Source organism: Mesocricetus auratus, unplaced genomic scaffold, assembly GCF_017639785.1.
Source record: "Mesocricetus auratus isolate SY011 unplaced genomic scaffold, BCM_Maur_2.0 Super-Scaffold_100691, whole genome shotgun sequence".
NCBI classification, from domain to species: Eukaryota; Metazoa; Chordata; class Mammalia; order Rodentia; family Cricetidae; genus Mesocricetus; species Mesocricetus auratus.
This window is the reverse complement of record NW_024429267.1, coordinates 3,101,324-3,117,027: the sequence shown is the minus strand read 5'-3', so window position 1 is coordinate 3,117,027 and position 15,704 is coordinate 3,101,324.

The following is a 15,704-nucleotide window of genomic DNA, read 5'->3' as shown; positions in this document are numbered from 1 at the left end:
CCCAAATCACCTGTGTTCCCAGTATCTTTACAAAGAGGAACAGCAGCTATCCTACTTCCTACATTTGACCAAGTATCCTGTGGAATGTCACAGATCACAGAGAAGCTGAGGGGAGCTACAACGATGCATCCTGGCCCTGACCAAAGCCCCTGCTCAACCACTTGCTCTCTTGACCTCATCCAAAGAGTTGGACTCACAGGCTAACACCCTAGAATAGAAACCCAGCATAGGCTGGGCCACTCAGACCCCTTCCTTGCCGCCTGACTTGAAGTCTGTTGGTGACTGCTCCCACTGAGGTCCCTTTGGTGACAAGAATGGGTGTAGCCTGTGTGTAGCCTCCCTGGGATGCTCTGTGCGGCCTAAGACCGTCTATTTGCAGGCCAGTGGGCCAGATGCCTTGGTGTTGGTAGGCACTGGATGCTCTGATCTGGAGCCTGGGACAAGCTTGTGGGATGGGGCAGGGAAGAGACCTCTGGGCACAGAGCTAAGGATCCTATTGCCTCTATAGGGAGGAGCTGGGCCAGTTTCTATAATTTTGTGTTTTCTGTCTGTTGGGGAAGTCCTGTGCATTTGTCAATAAAGCACTGTCTGGCCAATAGGGAATCTAGATAGGTGGGACTAGGAGTCCAGGAGGACTCTGGGTAGGAGAAACACAAGGAGAGTCAAGATGTAACGCCATGGGTAGGAAGCCCAGAACTATTCTCTGGTAAGAAACATACTTAGATTAACAATTATGGGGTAATTACTTAAGTCAGAGCTAGTCAGTAAGAAACAAGCAAGGCCAACAGCTTCATAATTAATATAGCCTCCTGTGTGTTTATTTGGGACTGATGCGGCTCTAGAACCAGGCTGGCGGGAAGGCTCCTCTCAAGGAAAAAGCTTCTCTTTACAGTTGTCTAACTCCCTTTCCACCATGTGCTTCTCTGAAGGGAGAAGACCCATTGACTGCAGTGGCATACACACTCCTGCCCCTCAGAGAGCCTGTCCCATAGGGGAGGCAGCCACCCTGCCCCCACACGAAAATGGAAAAGGAAAAAACCTTCAAACCTGAATGCCAAGTTGATGTTAAATTTTAATTAATATTAATTAATTATTTGTAATTCTGGATGGCCCTTAACTCACAGAGCTCCACCTGCCTCTACCTCTACCTCTTGAGGGCTGGAATTAAAGGCCTGCCCAGCTCATGTATTCCTTTCAGCCTCCATGTGCACATCCAATAAAGCTTTGGGAGGTATCTATCTTGCTTAGGCATGATGCAAAAATTAGGAAAGAAACCAGGCATTGGTGGCATGTGCCTTTAATCCCAGCACTTGGCAGAGGCAGGCAGATCTCTGTGAGTTCAAGGCTAGTCTGGTCTACAGAGAGAGAGTTCCAGGACAGCCAGGCTGGGCAGAGAAACCCTGTCTCAAACAACAAACAAAAACAAAAAGATCAGGGAGAAAGAGGTTGTCTGTCTGTGACCCTGGCCTTGAGAGCCTGCCAGCTGCTGGCAGACAGATGTGGAAGCAAGCACTGCAGAGCCATTTATCTGTTCTTACCTTCATGGGGTTTTCCAGTCTTCCAAGGAGAAAGCATACAGCCCTAAAAGCACTCAAGGCAGTTGGGTATCACTCGGGTAGGCATGGGGCCTGAGGACAGGCTTTAGCAGCCCATGTGTGCACATATGGGTGTGGGGGTGTGTGTATGCCTAAGCACATGTTCTCAGGGATTGGAATCCCTCCCACTGCATTCCCCAGGGCGTCTCCCCAGCCACTGTGACTATAATCACAGCCAGCCTGGGACTTTAACCAAACACCACATTCCACCACCCTGGACAACCTCTTTTGTTTGATCTTCTCTCTAGAGACACGGGTCAGGAGGAATGGGGGGAGGGGCAGAGCGCAGGAGCATGTGGGACTCTTCCCTTCCATCTTTTGATTTAGAAGTTGCAAAACATGATGCCGGTTCTCAAATAATCTACTCCCAGTGGCACTGCCTCAAATCTAAGGAACTCAGTCACAAAAACCCCAGGGTCAAGGGCCACCTTAAAGTCACTAGTCCAACTGATTGCAGAATCCTGGGACACTGGTTTCTTTAATGTCACACCCACAGAGGGCCAGCTTTGAAGAAGCCCAGGGACGAGCGGTCTTCCCACCACAGCCCTCTCCACCAGTCAGCTGCTCAGGGACGCCTTGGCCAATTGCTTTGGACTCAGCTTTCTTTTGCATATGATCGGTCAGCCTAACAAGCAGTGTGGTGGCGACTTATTTATGCTAGGGTGCAGATGACTAACATCAGGGTCTTCAAGCCGAGGAGATTTAGGTAGGAGGCAGAGAAGAAAAGATCAGAAGATACTAGATTACATAAAAGTCAAAGGTGACTAGGTTTAGCTAGTGGGAGGAGACCATCAAGCTGGGAGGCTGCAAATACCAAAGAGAAACTTAATATTAATGTATGGTTCGTGGGCCCTAGTCTCGAGTCTCTTTCTTCTGCACAGGGAGCTGTGGGAATTTGAAAGTGTCAAATCCCTCTATGCATCTAATCCCGTTGCCCTCCAGAGAGAATGTGTTTTAGATTTATCTTCAAACTGGCTCTGAGAGGATCAGTGGGTCATTCATTTAGGCCACCTGGGGCTGGTAGAGGCCTCAGCTTCGGTTTAGCACAACTTCCTTCCTGGAGCACAGTTGGAGATGAGCGATTCCTCCCTGGCTAAGGCTTTTGTTTTGTTTTGTTTTAATAATTTAGGTTCCCTGTTTTATGTATCTAATCTCTTCATATTTTCAAGACAAAATTAGTTCTACAGGGCAGGTTACATTCTCTGAGTATATCGTAATTGTTGTTTATCATTTAAATTTAATTTAACCTTTTTTCTTTCTCTAGTGTTTTTAATGACTAAAGAAATGCACCCAGTTGTGAAGGATTCATGAAACAGCCATGTGGAGGCGGCAACTGATCTCTTCTACTGCTGACACTCTAGCAGTGGGTGTGAATTTGCTCGGTGTTGGGGCTCAGACCTGTAATCCCAGCACTCAGGAGGCTGAGGCGAGAGGATAGTGGGTTAGAGACCTGCCTGGGCAACATATCAAGATCCTGTCTCATTAAAAAAAAAGAAAGGAAGGAAGGAAGGAAGGAAGAAAAGAAAAGATAAAGAAAAAAGCAGAAAACAGCAAGTGTGAGTGTGTGTGCGCGTGTGTGTAGGTTTGGGTATGTGCATATGTTTGTGGAAGCCAGAGGTCAACATTGGGTGTTCCTTAATCAATGCCCACCTTATTTATTTATTTATTTACTTGCTTACTTATTTTAAGACAGGATTCTCACTGAACCTGGAGATTACTGGCTGGCCAGCAAACTCCAGGGATCCTCCTGTCTCTACCTCCCCAGTGCTAGGATACAAGTTTTTCCTTTAGATTTATATGTGTGAGTGTTGTGTCTGCACATATGTCTGCCTGCTCCTGGAATGAGTTCCAAATGATCGTAAGTAACATGTGGGTGATGGGAACAGAACCCCAGTCTTCTGAAAGAGCAGCCAGAGCCGTTAACTGCTGAGCCGTCTCTCCAGCCCCCCACCATGTGACTTAAAAAAAAGAAACCTTGTGTAAAACACCTTTTCTTATGAGTGCCAAGGGTGGAACTGAGGTCCTTGATACAACAAACATTTTACGGAGTGAACCGTCTTCCCAGTGCTGATTTTTTAATGTTTTGACAGCATTTTAATATTAATTCTCTATAACTCAGTGTTCAATACATAGATTACAAAATCATGTGTGTATGGAAGATTCTTTCAAAGCAGGAGACAAACCATCAGATTCAAATAAAACTGCATGAACAGTTTCTGGATACAGCCAAGAATCCACATCGCTCTGGCCTGGGAGAAACTACCCCTGTCAAGTTAGGTAAACAATCCGGGAAGTGTCCACAACACTCTGAGGAGAATATAAAAATAACTCCCCTTTCTGACTGTGTATCTGTGTGGAACTAGACTTTCTGCCTTTCCTTCAACCAAAACAGCGTATTGCAGCAGACTGGAGCAGAGCAGATTGGAGAATCCAGTTACCTTCTGGGAAGACACCCATTAAAACACATTCGCAAGAGTGTGACATAGTGACAATCTTCTCACTAAGTTAACTTTTATTTAAAAGGATGTGATTTATGTTGAGATGTAAAGACTCTATTAGTTATTTTAATAACTGAATAAACACACATTTTGAAAATATCTCGGCTTTCATTTCTAAAATTGTAAATGCTAATGGACAAAACCTTCCCAGATGGAACACACTGAGATCTTTAGTAACTTACAAGAATATGAAAAATGACTCCACCTCAACTGAGGAGTTATGGACAGTTCATGGCTTCCAGGGAACCAGCTTTCTTTAAGGGTGTGGCTGCTGTTGGATAGACCATGCCCCAATGGATGAACTGTATCAGAAGTATGCAGACAGCACAATTGGAACCCATGGTTATTACTTTAAAAGGAGTGTGAGCCGGTCTTGATGGGACAAGTGGGACAGATTAGTGGTTGATTGCTCTTGCTGATAAGCCTGATGACCTGAGCTCTATCCTGGGAACCCACATAGTAGAATTCTAGGAGAAAACTGACCTCTGACCCCATATGCACTCTGTGGCAAATGCACACTCGTGCTGGTTCACACACACACACACACACACGCACACACGCACACACACACGCATGTATGCAGCACAATCAATAAGTAAATAAATGAATGTGAAATACATAGACACATATATACAAAACAGAGTAAAGGTCCTGAGGGAGGAACAGCTTGAGGGTGGTTCCTCTTTATTTTGTCAGTAAACTTGCTAGCTCCCTATGATGTGAATGTGTTCCACAAAAGTCCTGTGTTGGAAATTTAATCCCTAAAATGGTATGTTAATGGTATTTGAAAGAAGTAATTGGGATCAGATGAGGTCAGAAGGAAGGGTGGGATCCCATGCTGACTTTGTCAAAAGGGAAGAGAAACCTGGGCCAGCACACCATGTGGGCCTTCCTCCATGCTGTAACAGCAAATGCTGAGAAGATGGTCTTGGATTGCACAGTTCTCTGAACGTTCAGCCAAATACATCTCTTCACAGATCACCCAGTTTGGGTGTTTGTCATAGCAACAGAAAGCAGGGGAAGAAGGTGTACAGTTTTACTCACTCTTTAGTTACTGAACATATTAGCAAAATGTACTTAGCCTGAGTGGGGATGTGGGTAAGGGTAGAATGCTTGCCTAGCACCCATGAAGACCTGGGTTTGATCCCCGGTGCCGAATAATCGAGGTGTGGTAGAGCACACACACAACCCCAGCACTTAGGAAACCCAGACGGGAGAATGAAAAGTGTAAGGTCATCCTGGGATATATGACCCTATCCCCAACAACTTGAACACACACTGCTGATGGACATTTGGTTTAGCTATAACTTTTTTTTGTTTATTTAAATTAGAAACAAGCTTGCTTCACACATCAATTCCAGCTCCTTCTCTCTCCCCTTCTCCCCCACACCTCCACCAACCTCCCCAACCCCCCATCCAATCCCCACTCTACTCTCCAGGGAGGGTGAGGCCCTTCATGGGGGGTCTCCCAAGTCTGTCATATCATTCTGGGCAGGGCCTAGGCCCTCCCCCATATTTTCAGGCTGAGAGAGCATCCCTCCATGAGGAATGGGCTCCCAAAGTCCATTCAGATGCTAGGGATAAATACTGATCTAGTATCGAGGCCCCAAAGATTGCCGAGGCCTCCTCACTGACATAGCTATAACTTTTTTATTGTTGTTTATATTGGGCAATCAATGTTTGGTATTTCCAGGACAAATTGCTAGAGGGATAACTACTGTATCAAAGCTACCTATGAGTAAAAATATTACCATAGACACTTCCAAATATATTATCTTTTAAAGATTTAAATTTTAAATTATGTACACGGGATATTTGATCACTGTGGCACTCCAAGGCTGTTAATAAAGTTAACCTTAGTCAGGGGTCGGAGTCAGCGATTAGCCATAGAGAAGCCAGTAATATGGATAGAGAAGCCACACAGGAAAGAGAAGGGAGGGGTTTGGAGATTTAGCTCTCTCTTTGATCTGGGAAGTGTAGAGAGAAGGACAGCTGGTCACTCTTCCGCTGCTTCTTAGATCTATCAAGTGTTAACCCTGATATTTGACTCCTGGATTTTATTGATAATAGAACAATTTAGATAAATGCTTCATACATGTGTGTATGTCTGTATATGGGTATGCACACGGTGAGTTTGAGTACCAGAGTCCAGATAGAACCCTTGGAGCTAGAGTTACAGGTGGCTGTGAGCCACATACTGTGGGCCCTGGGAACCACACCCAGGTCCTCTGGAAGAGCAGCAAGCCTCGAAAAGCATTATGGGTTTCAGCAAATCTAAGTATGGACTGGGACTGTGGGACAGTCTCCTAGAGATCTACACAGACAGAGGCTCAGGAGCTAAGGGCTGGGTTTAGTTCTGTGTTTCCCAGCTACCAAGTTGAAAAGAACCTTGTTGATTTCCATGCATCTAATTAGCTAATAGCAGGAAGCCAGTGAGCACGGAGAGAAGACTTCATTCTTAACAATTGCATGCTCCATATTTGCTCACGTAGACTTTTTTTTCATTAAATTCTTTACTTGTTTTTTAAAAACTTTATTTTTAATTATGTGTACATCTGTATGTGGGTATGTGCAGGTGAGTACAGGTATGCTCTGAGGCCAGAAGAAGGTGTCAGATCCTTTGGAACAGGAGTTATTGTTGTGCCCAAATTCTGAACCCCAAAATCACCAAGAGGCCCATTTTGATGCAAAAACAGAGTCTTTTATTGAAGTTGTTTAACCAGCTAACCCGATAGGTCGGGCCTTTTATCCATCCACCGTAGCGGATGGCTGGAGAAAAAGACCCCGAGAAAATACAAGGCAGGGATCTTCTAGGGCAGCATAAGAGGAGTATCTAGGGGTATGCAATAGTCTCAGTATTGGTGCGCTTCCAGGCTTGGAAGACCTGCCTGCCCTGTGTTGATTGGTCAACTGGTTGTTATGGCCCTCCCAGGGCTGTTGCTATGCTCTGCACATCACTGCTGTGCACTTGTCTGTAAAGAACACCCAGACCCATAAAGCATAGCTCCACTAGCTAACTTCTGATTGGTTCCTTGCCATGAGGAGGATACCTAGCCTCCTACTGACCAGGACAGGATCAGCAAGGTCAGAAGAGCACATTTGCCTGTCATGGCTGCTGAAACAGGAGGCTGGTCCCTTCATTTATAAGGGGTTGTGAGCTCCCTAACATGGGTGGATGCTGGAAACTGAACTCAGCTCCTCTGGAAGAGCAGCAAACATCTTAACCAATGAGCCATCTCTCCAGTCCCTTCATTAAAATTAAATTTTCATTTTGTTGTATTATGTTTTCTTTTTCTTTTCTTTCTTTCTCTCTCTCTTTTTTTTTTCTTCTTGAGACAGGGTTTCTCTGTAGCTTTGGAGATTGTCCTGGAACTCTCTCTGTAGTCCAGGTTGGCCTCGAACTCACAGAGATCTACCTGTTTCTACCTCCTGAGTGCTGGGATTAAAGGTGTGTACTACCACTGCCTGGCATCTTTTCTTTTGGACATAATCTTTTATTGATTCTTTGGGAGTTTCACATCATGCACCCCAATCCTGTTCATTTCCAAGTCCCTCCATATCTGCTCCTCACCCCCATAGTGTTCCCACCTAAAGAAAATGTTAATTAAAAACAAAACAAAAAACCCACTTTGCTCCCCCAACTTTTCTGCCTCTTGAATACCTTGTCTTGAATACTTGTCTTAGCATGGGAGTTGCAGTGTGTTAAGAAGTATACCCTTTTGTCCACTCAGCTTTACTTGGAAATGCTGATTGCAATGAGTTGTTGGCCTGGTTCAAGGTCTTTGGCTTCCAGTACACCATCAATCCTGGACCCTCGCCTAAACTCCTCTTGGATATCCAACTGTTGCCCTGAGTCATGGAGATCCTTCGGCTATGGTTCCGCAGGATCAGTCCCTTGACACCCTCCAGCAGGTCATAGACAGGGCAGATGTTGGGATGGGTCCGGTTGGCTGCTGATTTGGTCAGTCCTCAGGCAAAGGGTAAAGCTAGCTCTTCTACACCCATGCTGTTTGCTAGCTCTTCCACAACTGTGGTGAGGGGTGGGACCAGCTCTTCTACTGCAGTGGTCAGTGAGGGGTAGCTAACCCTGTGGCCATGGAGATCAGCATAGACCTCAGCTGCAGCAGGACCAGGGACTCAGACATGGCCTTTAGCAGCAGCTTGGGCTTGGAGGCCATGTAGGTTCTATATTTATGACAGCAGGTGCAAATGCAGTTTCCAGGTTAATTGGATTTGTTGCTGTTACAAAGTGTCTGAGAAAAATAATTTATCTTGGCTCATGGTTTTGGACTGCTTTAGGGCAGAAGGTGAGGCAGAACATTCTGGTAGGAGCTCAAGATGGAGGAAGACTGTGGATTTCATGTTATCCAGGAAGCATAAAAGACAAGAGGCTCAGAGAGAAGATGTACCCCTCAGAGACACCCCCCCTCACAGTGCCCTTGTTCCTCCACTAGGCCCTGCATTCTAACAATCTATTCAGCTGTGCACTTACCAATTGATAATTCCCTGAGGAAGCTGGGAATTAGGAAGCCCTCACTCTGTAGTAACATAGAATCACCTCCTAGCTAATCCCCTCTCAATAGCACTCCCAGCTGGGGACTAAGCCTTCACCCACAGGATCCTCTGGAAGACATGACAGGTTTAAACCATGACCTGTCATTGCCATTGAGGAAGATGGGTGTGTAACACAAACACGTGTTCTGACTTCCAGACTGGCAACACATGCCGGGAGCACATCCTACGCTCAAAGTCCCTGAAATGTCCCGGATAGCTGCTGACCCAGCATGAAAAGTCGGAGGCCGGAACAGAGATTACACAAGATGTCCCACGGAGATGATTTTTGTCAATGCAATGAAGGGGGAGGGGGGTGCTGCCAGACCAGTAATAAAAATCAGGCTATTCTTGTCTACTGAGTAGTCTTTAGAATTCACCTTAATACCATTAAGGCTCACGCTCATCCTGAGCCCCAAGCATTAGTCAAGGCTTGCCTGGCACCAAATGACTCCAATAGGTAGCTTCTTGAATCCTTTTTTTTCTTACATTTTATTTATTTATTGTGTGTGTGTGGGGGATGTACCCGTGTCATGGCATGGGTGTGGAGGTCAGAGACAACTTGCAAGGATCAGTTCTCTACTTTCATTGTGTGGGTTCTGGGGAGCATCTTAGGTTGTCAGGCTTGGCAACAGGTGCCCTTCCTCACTGAGCCATCTCGCTGGACTGCGTCTTGGATTCTTATATTCAGTTGTTTGGAAGGTCGCAGGTAAGTGTTGGCTGAATGATAACATTTGGCTAATTGTAGTCAAGTACTGTCTTGTCTTCCATTTTCTCTGTGTAACAACTTCAGGGTAACTGGGAAGACAGGTGTCAAATCTTGTAGTTGTGCACTTTGCCAGAAGGAGTCAGCACTGAAAACCAGTTTATTTCCCTCTTGAGGACTTAATGGGCGGGTGGAGTTCCTTCCAAGGAAAACTGGCCATTTGACTCTGCCACCATGGATGGAGTGGATGCAAGAAACACACCCGAGAACCATTGGCTACACAGTGACATTTCATGAGCTGCTCCCAAAGCAGTGGTTTGGCTCAGTAGAGTGCATGCCTATCATTTATGAAGTCCTGTGTTCGATCCCCAGCACCACATAAACCGGTGGGACTGTGCTTGCTTGTAATCCCAGCACTCAGCAGGTGGAGGAAGACCAGAAGTTCAAGGTCAACCTTGACTACATAGTGAGTTTGGGTTTGTCTCAGAAGACAAAATGAGAGAGAGAGAGAGAGAGAGAGAGAGAGAGAGAGAGAGAGAGAGAGAGAGAGAGAGAGACTTGTATCCATCACTTAGGAAGCTGAGGCAGGAGAACCAAGACCAGCTTTGGTTATACAGTGATATCATGTCTCAAAAGCAGGGGAAAAAATTAGGAATGAACTAAGGAAAAATAATGAACTCAAACACTAGCCAGAGCATTCTAACTTTCATATATAGATTATATGTCACATATTTGATCTCTGGTGCCTGGAACATACATTAAAATTCACATACATGAGACATACTTTAGAGCTAAGGTCCTATTTTTTCATTTCTTTTCCTTTCTAGTCTGGCAGTAGGTTATTATATTGCCTCTCAGATATGAGAGGGAACAGCTACTCATAGGGCTTATAAAGAATAAAATGGGATGGGGGGTGAAGAGAGAATTAAATGGAGTTCATTTTCAAGACATTGTTGCTCTAAAACTCCTACTTAGTATCAGCTAGCAGGAATTCCAGATGGTCAGGTCAAGGTCATGGAATTCGTCCTTATCTTTGCTTTCTCACCCTTTGGAACCAACAACCAGCTCCCATCTTTCTCCCGCAGCCTTTCAGATAGTCCCCCACCTCCGTGTTTTCCTCTCTTCCTGTTCTTATGAGACAATGTAATATTTCTCAGCCCCAGATATTATTGTACAGTGTTGATAGAAAAAACCCAAGGTGCTGACCCGGGAGGCAGAGCTGGGTTCAAGGATAGCATCTATTGCCAGCTGCTGTCCCCCGGGAGTGCATGGAGAGCTTAGCATGGGGCTAGGGGAGTGGGAAGAGAAGAAATCCAGAAGCTAGAAAGGGAAATTAATATATGTGACTCCATAAAACATTTAAAGCTCTGGATGGCCAAAGAGTCCATAAACAAAGTCAGAATGTGAACGGCAGAGTGCGCAAAAACATGTAACACATGAAACGGGAAAGGGGAACATGGAGGTGGGCTCAGCAGCCAAGCACCTGTCTAGCCAGGGTCAGGCCCTGGGTTCAATAGCCAGTGCTGCAAAAAGACAAGGGAAATGACCCTCCCTTTGAAGAGTTTAAAAGAGAAAACAGAGTCTAGTGCAATAGTGTTTTAGACTGTGAAAAGGCAGCTCACCAAGTCCAAGACACAAACCTCCAGGAGACACGGTGTGGCAGGTGACCTTACTTTGATCAAATAAATGTAATGGAAGCAAGGAGGCAGGCTGGCAATGGAGTTACATAAACTGGGTGCAATGACACACATACCTATAATAAAAGCACTTGGGAGGTAGAGGCTGCTGTCCAGGTCAGCTCTGGGGTTGGAGAGATGGCTCAATTGTTAAGAGCACTTGCTGTTCTTCCAGAGGACCAGAGTTTGGTTCCCAGCAACCACCTTGGGTGCCTCACAACTGCCTGTAACTCCAACTCCAGGAATCTAATGCCCCATAGAGCATACACACACACACACACACACACACACACACACACACACACACACACACACACACAAATACTAAAGTAAAAGGGACCCAAATTGCACCAACATTGAAGAGAAAAGCTTTGGGAGTCACAGCTATGCCCACTGCAGAAGCCAGGGTGAAGAGCATGTCATAGTGAAGGCCATCTCTTTGACCCTCTTTAGTAAGAGATAATCCACCATAAGGTTCACTGCACCAAGTCAAATGATGGATGAGACCACTGTCATTTTAGTGTAAATGCAAGATGAATTATTGAGGGCTTTTATGTGCCAGGCATTGTTCTAAGCTCTTTATACCAATTAACACGACTAACCCTCACAGCACCACCATGCCAGATGTAGTGTTATTAATCCCTGATGTGCAGTTACAGAACTCTAGAAAGTAGCTATTAAACTTGAGACCAGCAGGCAAAGCCAGGCAGATTGGCTCCAGAGTCCCCAACCCTTAAATACACCTACCTCCTCCCCAACCACAGGCATCCCCTGGAGGTTTCTCAATGGATCAGTTAATTCTTGTTTTTCTCTTTTTGTTGTTTTGTTTTTTCTTTTGTTACATTTTACATTGTGTATGAATGCGCTCATACACACCCACATACGAGAGTTTGTGTGTGAAGGTCAGAGGACAATTCCCACCAGTGAGTTCTCTCCTCTCGGTATGTGGTCCTGGGGATTCAACTGAGTTGCCAGACTTGGTGGCAAAAGCCTTCACCCACTGAGCCATCTTTCTTGGCTTTGGCCATCGTTTCAAAGAATGACACCCAGTGTTGAGCTCAGCAGGCTCTGCACATAATCCCACAAAGACCTCTGAAGTTCTAGTGGGGCCGCCAACCCAGATGGCCGTTCCAACTGGTGGATAGTCCATCCAAGCAGTCCTCTAACACCTGATGCCTGAGCACATTGGATCTAGATGGTCTGGGCTAGTCACTCCAGAAACTATCCAGGGGGCTGGATAGATGGCTCAGCAGCTAAGAACATGCTCTGGTCATGTTTTGTTTTTTTTGTTTTTTGTTTTTCCCAACTTGACACAAGCTAGAGTTACCCAAGAAGAGGCAACTGAGCAAATTCTTCCATTGGATAGGCCTGTAGGGCAGACCAGTCTAGGGGACATGTGAATTGATGTGGAAGGATCCAACCCACTGTGGGTGATGCCGCCCCTGGGCAGGTCCTGGGTTGTATAAGAAAGCAGGCAGGGTGGGTATGGTGACTCACGCCTTTGATTCCAGCACTCAGGAGGCAGAGGCAGGCAGATCTCTGAGTTCAAGGCTAGTGTGATCTACAGAGTGAGTTACAGCCCAGCAAGAGCTACACAGAGAGACCCTGTCTTAACACACATGCCGCCCTATCCCCCCATAAAAAGAAGGAAGGAAGGAAGGAAGGAAGGAAGGAAGGAAGGAAGGAAGGAAGCATGCAGGATAAGGATAAGCCGTGGGAAGGAAGACAGTATGCACTTTTCTGATTCTGTTTCAGTCCCTGCCTCCAGGTTCCTGCCTAGACTGTGGCATGGGATATGTGAGCTGAATAAACTCTCTCCTCCCCAGGTTGCCTTTGGTAACAGTGTTTATCACAGCGACAGAAAACAGACTAAGAGGGCACTTGCTGCTCTTGCAGAGGACCCAAGGCTGCTCCCACTGCTGACCACTGCCTGTGGCTCCAGCACCAGGGGATCTGAAGCCTTCTGGACTCCACCGCCAGCCACACATGTACACAGACCCCCTCATACACAATTCAAGACCAAAGACACCCTAAGAAATGAAACTGTCCATTACCTTAGGGACTTTCAGGTGGAGGAAAGGGGACATAGATGTCTCCTGTTGCCACTTTTGTCTTTTTCAAGATGAAGAGTCTGCTTAACCCTCTACTTAGATAAAGTAGCTTTGCCATTAAAACAAAATCAGTTTCTGGAGAGAGGGGGATACATTTTGAAGAGTTAATGTTCTTTTGGAAAATAATTCATTGTTGGGGGTACTGAGGCAAGGTCTCATTATGTAACCCAGTCTGGCCTTAAACTTGAAATATTCCTGCCTCAGCCTTCTAAGTGTTGGAATTACAGATCTGGGCTATCAAGCCAGTTCCAAACATACACATACAATATATATATATAAATTTTTTGGCTTTTTGGTTTTTGAAGATAGGGTTTCTTTGTGTATCACTGACTGTCCTGGAACTAGCTCTATAGACCAGCCTGGCTTTAAACTCACAGAGATCATCCTGCCTCTGCCTCCCAAGTGCTATGATTAAAGGTGTGGGCCACCACCGGCCTGCCCTCCAAACAAACATATTTTTATTGTAGTAAAAATATACACATAATATAAATGTCACCATTAGCTACCTCCATCTATACTATGTTGTATAATATTTATCTCTATCTAGCCCCAGAGTATTTCTGCCAGCTCTGTAGGAAATATCAAAGCCTTTAAGCAGAGCCTCCCCCAGAGCCCCTCCTTGGCCCCTGAAAACCACTCATCTACATTATATCTTTTTTTAAAAAAAGATCTATTTGTTTTTATTTTATGTGTATGAGTGTTTGCCTACATGTATATGTGTGTACCACATGCAGTCAGTGCCTCTGGTGGCCAGAAGAGGCTGTTGGATTCCCGGAACTAGACTTAAGATGCTTTTGAGCCACTGTGTGGGCGCTGGGAGCCTAACCCAAGTCCTCTGCCAGGACAGCCAGGGCTGCTGAGCCACCTCTCCTGCTTCTACTATGTTTTTATGTGTTGAACTAATCGAAACACATAAACTAAGTGAAATCATGTAATATGTGGCCTTGTGGGTCTGCTTTCCTTTCCTAGTGTGATATATTCAAAGCTCACCATGTTAAAATTTCAATGCATTTCTTCCTATGGTTGGACGATAGTCTAGTATTGATGAATTAGCAAATTGCTTTCTATAGTAGCTGCACTATTGTACATTCCAACCAGCAATGAATGATGCTTCCAGTTTCTCCATACCTCCAACAACATTGTTATTTTCTTTTTAAAAATATGTGTGAAATTGTTTCTTACTGTATTGTGGTTTCCTTTTGCCCAATGACAGCAATACTGACTCTTTTTTTTTTTTTTTTTAGTTCAGGCTGCCCTTGACTTGATGTATAGTCAACTTCTGATGCTCCTGACTCCACCTCCCAAGGGCTGGGATTACAAGTGTGTGTTACCATATGGAGCTTTAAATGGTTCTGTGGCTTAAACCTAAGCCAAGCAAGCACTCCGATCCACAGCCCAGTCCAGGGCAGCAGCATCACACCTTAGACTGGGCCTTGCAGTGTAGAAGCTGAAGAAGCTTGCTGAAAGCAGGCAGGTAGCGTGGGTGTGCTCGTTTCTTTCTGCTTTTAACCGGGAATGGAATGTGACCCACTCTCTCTAGCTCTTTGCCTCGGTGACTGCTGCACGATAATGGAGAATAGCCTAGAATTCTAAGTCAAACAAACCCTTTCTCCCGTGTTGCTCTTTAGCTCTGGTTAATTTTATCACAGCAACAGCAATGAAACTAGGACGGAATTGTTGTCTGGCTTCCTCTTCAGAGCCAGGATCCGTGGCTGTAATCACAGCATTCAGCAGTATTCACCGGGCTGAGGCAGAAAGATTGTTCTAAGTTCCAGGCCAGCCTCGGCTACACTTGTGAGATCTTACGTCAAAAACAAAACAAACTCAGGAGGCAGAGGCAGGCGGATCTCTGTGAGTTCGAGGCCGGGCTGGACCGACAGAGAAACCCTGTCTCGTAAAACTAAAAAACAACAACAACAACAAAAACAACAAAACAAAACAAAACAAACAAACAAAGCAAGATGTTCATTCAACCCAGGCAAGCCCCAGCCACCTAACAGTCCCTTTGTGGTAACCTTTCTAGTGCTGGGATTACAGGTGTGAGCTTCCACGGCCAGTCTGGCCCCAGTTGCCTCTTAAAGGATTACTTTAAGGATTTACCGGGTCAACTCAATCTTCATCTTTACCTCAAATGTTCAGTGTAATTTTCAGGTTCCAATCCATCAAAGCTTCTCTACAAAGACCCCTACGGACCTCCTCCTGATCTTTATACCCTGGTTACCTGGTGGTAGAAATAACTCAGCAGGGAGCGAGAAGGTAGCTCAATTGGTAGAGCATTTGCTCAGCTTGCGCAAGGCCGCTGGATTTTATCCCCACCACCACATAAAACTAGCCATGGTGGCTCCTGCTTGTTTTCTTAGTTCTTGAGACGCAAGGGGTTGGGAAGCTTAAGGTCATCCTCAGCTACTTGATGAGTTGGAGGCCAGCCTGGAATACATGGAGACCCTGCCTCAGAAAAACCAGGGCTGGAGGGATGACTCAGTGGTTAGGTGTGAGACCCGCTCTCGCAGAGAACCCACACTGGGTGTCTTACAACTGCCTGCAACTGCAGCTCTGGGGATCTAAAT